Source organism: Mirounga leonina, unplaced genomic scaffold (genome assembly GCF_011800145.1).
Source record: "Mirounga leonina isolate KUSES-001 unplaced genomic scaffold, KU_Mleo_1.0 Mir_127, whole genome shotgun sequence".
Classification (NCBI taxonomy): Eukaryota; Metazoa; Chordata; class Mammalia; order Carnivora; family Phocidae; genus Mirounga; species Mirounga leonina.
The window spans coordinates 73767058-73773070 of record NW_023270316.1 but is presented as its reverse complement, the minus strand read 5'-3'; the positions used below and the strand labels follow the sequence as shown (position 1 = coordinate 73773070).

The window sequence follows — 6013 nt, the reverse complement described above, 5'->3', positions numbered from 1 at the left end:
CAGGCTTCCTCGTGCAGAGTACAGCTATCCTCCAACCACGCAGACTGCCCTTCAGGTGTGGAAAAGCTCTACGAGGCCAGAGCGGCCCACTGGTGCCCTCAGCCACTGCAGGTACCACTGGTGGTCCAGCCACTCGGGCAGGGAGCAAACAATTCAAGTCGAGACTTACGTGTTCCAAAGTGGAATCTGCATGCTTGGGGAAAGCACCTTGGAGAGGGCTTGTTTTGTCCGTCAGCGGTGACATTCTGTCCTCAGCAGGCGGGGACTCTGCCACCCAGGTGTGTGTGTGTGTGTGTGTGTGTGTGTGTGTGTGTGGTTGGGGGCAGGGCAGGGAATAGGAAGGTGGGAAATCAAAATCCACCTAGAGCTTTCCAGCCAAAACTGCCTTCAAGTTACTGATTTTCAATATAAAATATTGATTGCTAATCCTACTTTCAAAAATCTACACCCAAGAAATACCTGTGCTACTACTTGTGATATTAATAACTTAAGACTATACTTTCAGGGATCACTTCTATAGTTTGTGATATTAATAACTTGGAAGGGGAGCCACCCCTAGATGCTGAAGGGGCAAGGCTGACCGGAATGTTCTGAGTGCCAGGAGCCTCTGTCTCAGAAGCTTCTTCCTCAAGGTGAGTCTTCCCCTGGGTGCCCCTCACGTACCTCCACCCCCTAACCCACTCCCTCCCTGCAGACTTGTCCAGTCACCAACCTCAGGCCCCTGCCAAGACCGTTCCTCTCCCTTCCATGTAGAGCAGTGACACTATTTGTCTACCGGACCACATCCCGCTCCTCCAGCCACCCGGGAAGGCAACGTGCAGAAAAGACCGACTTTAGTGCCAAACAGACCTGGGGTCAAAGGCTGGTACCGACATTTGCTAGCTTCCGGCATATTATTAAACTCCTCCAGTGTCAGGTTCATCATGAGTATAACCACTGCATGAGTGGTTATGAGTATAACAATTCAAAATGAGTATAACCACTTCAGTCACAGACCCTTGGTTGAAAGTAACAGAAATCCACTTAAACTGACTTAAGCAAAAAAAAAAAAAAAAAGTCGTTTATTGAGGGGATTCTGTGGTATGTCATGGAATCCAAGGAAGAGAGGAACCAACCAGTAATCTCCAACCACTATTCCTGAAGGAGAAAGAAGACTGGGGAGAGAGCAAACAACGGGCTATGACAGAACCTGGCACACAATAAAGATTCATTAAATGTCAGCAGCCATTCCTAATAAGCTACTTGCACCTCACCCCACCCCAGTGTCTGTCCCTGAAAACCAAGGGTGACAGACAGAAAAAGAGATTTTCCCACATTTGTGACCTTGGTATCTGTTCTGTCACCATCCTTAATATTCCTACTTAGTAGAATTTTCCAGGCGCAGTGAGAGATTTCTATCTCATTTGGGTAATTGTTCCAACCAGATCCTAATTCCCTTCTTATATGCTCTGCAGCAAGGGGCAGAGGGCACCATGGCTGAGCTGCAGAGAGGAGCCTGGGGTGGGGGATGTCCCCCATCCCCCCCACCAGCCATAGAGGATGAAGCCATGTGGTCAGGAAGCTCCATATAGGGGGCACACAGAGGGAATGGTGACCTCCAGGACAGGGTCCGTGCCCCACCCATGTTTGCCTTCCCTTTGGCTTCCCGTCTGGGGTTCTACAGACTTCCCAGAGATCCCCTGCTCTCCTCTGCCTTGTGGGTGGTTGTTTCCTGGGGTTCTGGGGGTAACGTACCACAAAGCCAGCCACCTCAACTGCAAAATATCCGATAAAGCAACATATGATCAGGCTCAGTCATACAGACAGACCCACTGCCTGGTGTTTAGTCAGAACCTTGGAATCCGAAAGACTCGACTTTAAATCCAAACTCCATCATTTACTAGTTGTGTGGCTGACAGCAAATCATGCACTATTCTTTTTTCCCCCAATTTTTTCATTACGGGAAAATACATATAACGTAAAATTTACCATTTTATTTATTTTTAAGGGCACAGGTCAGTGGCATTATATACCCTCCAGACATCACCATCCATCTCCAGAACTCTTTTCATCTTGCAAAACTTGCAAAAACAAAGGACCAAAAAAACCCTCTCCAAGGTGCTTTCCCCAAGCATGTAGATTTATATATACTATATCCATTTATGTTAGTCAGGGCTCTCCGGAGAAACAGAACCACAGCCTCGAAGACACATCCAGAAATAATGTTTAACCAGATATCTGGGCACCCCGTGGCCATAAAATTAACCATCACGCCATTAACGCTAAATCCCCATTCTCCCCGCCTCCCAGCCCCTGGCAACCACTGTCCTACTTTCGGTCTCTGTGAACTTGACTACTCTCAGCACTTCACATATGGGGAACCACACGGTATTTGTCCTTTTGTGACTGGCTTAGTTTACTTAGCATAATGTCCTCCAGGTTTATCCATGTTGTGGTATATGTTGGAATTTCCTTCTCTCTGGGGACTGAATAATATTCCCTTGTATGCTTATGCCACATTTTGCATATCCGTTCATTGACATTTGGTTGCGTCCACCTTTTAACTATTGTGAGTAATGCTGCTCTGAACATGGGCGCACAAGTACCTTTTGAGATCCAGCCCGGTGTCTTTGGTACATATCCAGATGTGAAATTGCTGGATCTTATGAGAATTCTTTATTTAATTTTTTGAGAAACTGCCGACTAATTTTGCACAGTGGCTGGAACACGTGCCCACCAGTGGTGCACAGGGCTCCAACCTCCCCAAATCCTCCTCTGCACTTGTTGTTTTCTGTTTGCTTGTTTGGTTTTTGGTAATTGCCATCCTATAACAGGTGCAAAGTGTCACTTCATTGTGGTTTTGATCTGCATTCCCCTACTAATTAGTGACATCTTGTCATGTGCAGAACAGCCCTTTGCATATCTTCCTTGGAGAAACGTCTACTCAAGTCCTTTGTCCATTTAATGAACTGGGTTGTTTGGGTTTTGTTGTTGTTGTGTTTTAATTATATGTATGTTCTGGAAATTAATCCTTTATCAGCTATGATTTGCAAATATCATCTTCCATTTTATGGATTGCCTTATTACTCTGTTTGACAGTGTCTTTCGATGCACACAATTTTTTAGTTTTCATGAAGTCCAATTGTATGATTCTTTAGTTACCTGCACCTTTGGTGTTGCAGCCAAGAAATCATTGCCAAATCCGACAGCATGAAGTTTTCGTCTTGTTTTCTTCTAAGAGTTTTATCATTGTAGCTCTTGCATGGAGGTCCTTGATCATTGGAGTTAATTTTTGTATATGGCATTAGGTAAGCGTCCAGCTTCATTCTTTTTTTTTTTTTCCAAAGATTTATTTATTTATTTGAGAGAGCGAGAATGAGAGAGAGAGCATGAGAGGGGTTAGGGTCAGAGGGAGAAGCAGGCTCCTCGCTGAGCAGGGAGCCCGATGCGGGACTCGATCCTGGGACTCCAGGATCATGACCTGAGCCGAAGGCAGTTGCTTAACCAACTGAGCCACCCAGGCGCCCCATCGTCCAGCTTCATTCTTTTGCAGGCAAGATGTCCAATTTCCCCAGCACCATTTGTCAATAAGATGGTCTTTTCTCTCACTGTGTGTCTCTTGGCTCCCTTGTCAAAAATTCATGTGACCAAAAATGCAAGAGTTTATTTCTATTCCACTGGTCTATTCCACAGTGGAATTATTCTATTCCACTGGTCGACATGTCTGTCTTTTGGCCAGGACCACATTGTTTTAATTACTGCAGCTTTGTAGTAAGTTCTGAAGTCAGGGAGTAGGAGTCCTCCCATTTGGTTCTTTTTCAAGATTGTTTTGGCTATACGGTATTTAAAGCCTTAATTTTGCCACTTGTAAAATGGGGATGATGCTTACATCTGCCTCACCAGGTCCTATTTGTGTATGAGGTAAGGCGTAGAAAGCACTTAGCATGGAATGTAGTAAATCATAGATTAAAATTTTCCATTAATATAAAATGATAGAAAAATTCCTTTAATGAGTTATTGCCTCTTCCAAAGTAACAAGTACAATATACTTGCATGTGTAGCCTGCTTCTTCAGGAAGACTAAGCCAATTTTTCAACTTTTATTGGCCCTGTCTCAGCACAAACAAGTTTAGGCTGGAGTAGTCAAGCCAGTGTTCAAACCACAGTTCTGCCACATAAGAAGGCTTGTGTCAATGATCAAGATGGCACCATGAAAATAAAATCTTTAAAAAGAAAAAAAAGGACAAGAAAAGGGGCGCCCGGGTGGCTCAGTCGGTTAAATGTCTGCCTTTGGCTCAGGTCATGATCCCGGGGTCCTGGGATCGAGCCCCCCGTCAGGCTCCCTGCTCAGCGGGGATTTTGCTTCTCCCTCCCCTCCCTTCTCATGCTCTCTGTCACCTTCTCTGTCTCTCTCAAGTAAATAAATAAAATCTTTAAAAAAGAAAAAAAAGAGGTGGCACCATGAGTTAAGATCCCAACTCTGGCTCCTGCACCTTCCATTAAACTATGCGATGTGTTCTCATCCACTGCCAGGGTCCCAACATTTTCACACTGCCTGTCGCTCCTTTATCTTCGACTCCACCCCCCTCCCTGAACTGAAGGTAAAGATTACAATCATCATTTCTACCTATTACCGAAGCCAGGAGACTCTTTCCACACTTTCCAAATTATTCTTGGAGAAAAGGAGCCGTGTAAGGGGCACCTGGGGGGCTCAGTCGGTTAAGCGTGGGACTCTTGATTTTGGCTCCATTTGTGATCTCAGGGTTATGAGATCGAGCCTTGCATGGGGCTCCGTGCTCAGCGAGGTGTCTCCCTCTTGAGATTCTCTCTCTCCCTCTGCCTCTGCCCCTCACTCCCCAAAATACATAAATAAATAAATCTTTAAAAAAAAATACATACAGAGCAATACATGCAGTGAAGATGGAGCCAGGTTTAACGCCAGCCTCGGTTTGCTTCTGTCTCTTGAACTCCTTGCAGAAAGCACCCTAGAAACAGAAAGAAATTCGAAGTGAGTTAAGTCTAAATGATAGAGCAATGTTTGCCAGGCACGCTCCTGTTGTGTTCAGGACCTCGCTCCATGTGCAAATTGACTGGGAACGTGCTCACCTCCCTGCCCCAGGCTGGGCATAGGGTGGACTGTGGCGTGATCCCAGGACATGGGCCAGCAGACAGATTCCTCCAGTCTGCTGCCCAGACACTAGACAAGGAAAATACCATCATAACGTGTCAGAGTTCCAAATCAAGGGTCAGGCTCAAGGTCCCTCTTTGTGTGTCCTCGTCACTTGCTCGACCTAAGTCTCCATGAAATACTGTACCATTGTTGCTCTGGGACACGCGTCTCCTGGTTCTGACATAAAAGGACATGTCTGGGGCCTTGCTTAGTTTCAGGGGTGAAGCCAATAAACACGGGTGATGTATGCATCATGGACAGAAATAACGCTCCCCAGAGCCTCTTTGTCCTAATTGCTGGCTGTTAAACTTTTACTATGTCCTGAAAAAAGGTGAACAGAATTGCTCTGTTAAATTGACGAAAAACTCATACTTGCCTGGCAGGGGAGATACCATGATCACGAAGGTGGTTTTCCCAGGGCGAGGCTTATCCATTGCATTCCGGATGTGCTGACCCCTGCGAGTTCCCCAAATGTGGGAAACTCGACTGCATAATTTGTGGTAGTGGGGGACTGCGTTCGTGCTTTAAAAAAAAATTAGTAAATAAATAAATTGATGAAAAACTGTCCTAAGTATGAGATAATTGATAGATTATCTTATATAATATTTTAATATAGGCAATGAAATCATTAAAAAAAAAAAAAAAACCCTTCAAATTGCAGGTTTCCTCTCCACAGAGATTTGCTTTCTCACTGCTGGAAGTTAACTTCCTTGTTTACCTTGAGTGCGGTAGGATTCATCATTCCCTGGGAATGTGACACTGGGTCTTCCCAGCACAAGCCCTTACTCATAGAGGAGGCTGGAAAACAGAGCAGAAAATCAGTCTTGGAGATTCATGCTATTCCAAATTTGTGAGGATAAAAGCT

The 6013-nt window shown here is 45.1% G+C and overlaps 1 non-coding gene and 1 pseudogene across 1 annotated transcript; both read left to right on the top strand.

The window, feature by feature from the left end:
- Positions 1-489: 489 nt before the first annotated feature.
- LOC118009739 lies at positions 490-599 on the top strand (annotated as a pseudogene).
- Positions 600-5516: 4917 nt separating this feature from the next.
- LOC118009728 lies at positions 5517-5675 on the top strand. The gene has a single exon (XR_004679012.1). It is a non-coding gene; the product is annotated as a U1 spliceosomal RNA (small nuclear RNA).
- The last annotated feature ends 338 nt before the right edge of the window (positions 5676-6013 follow it).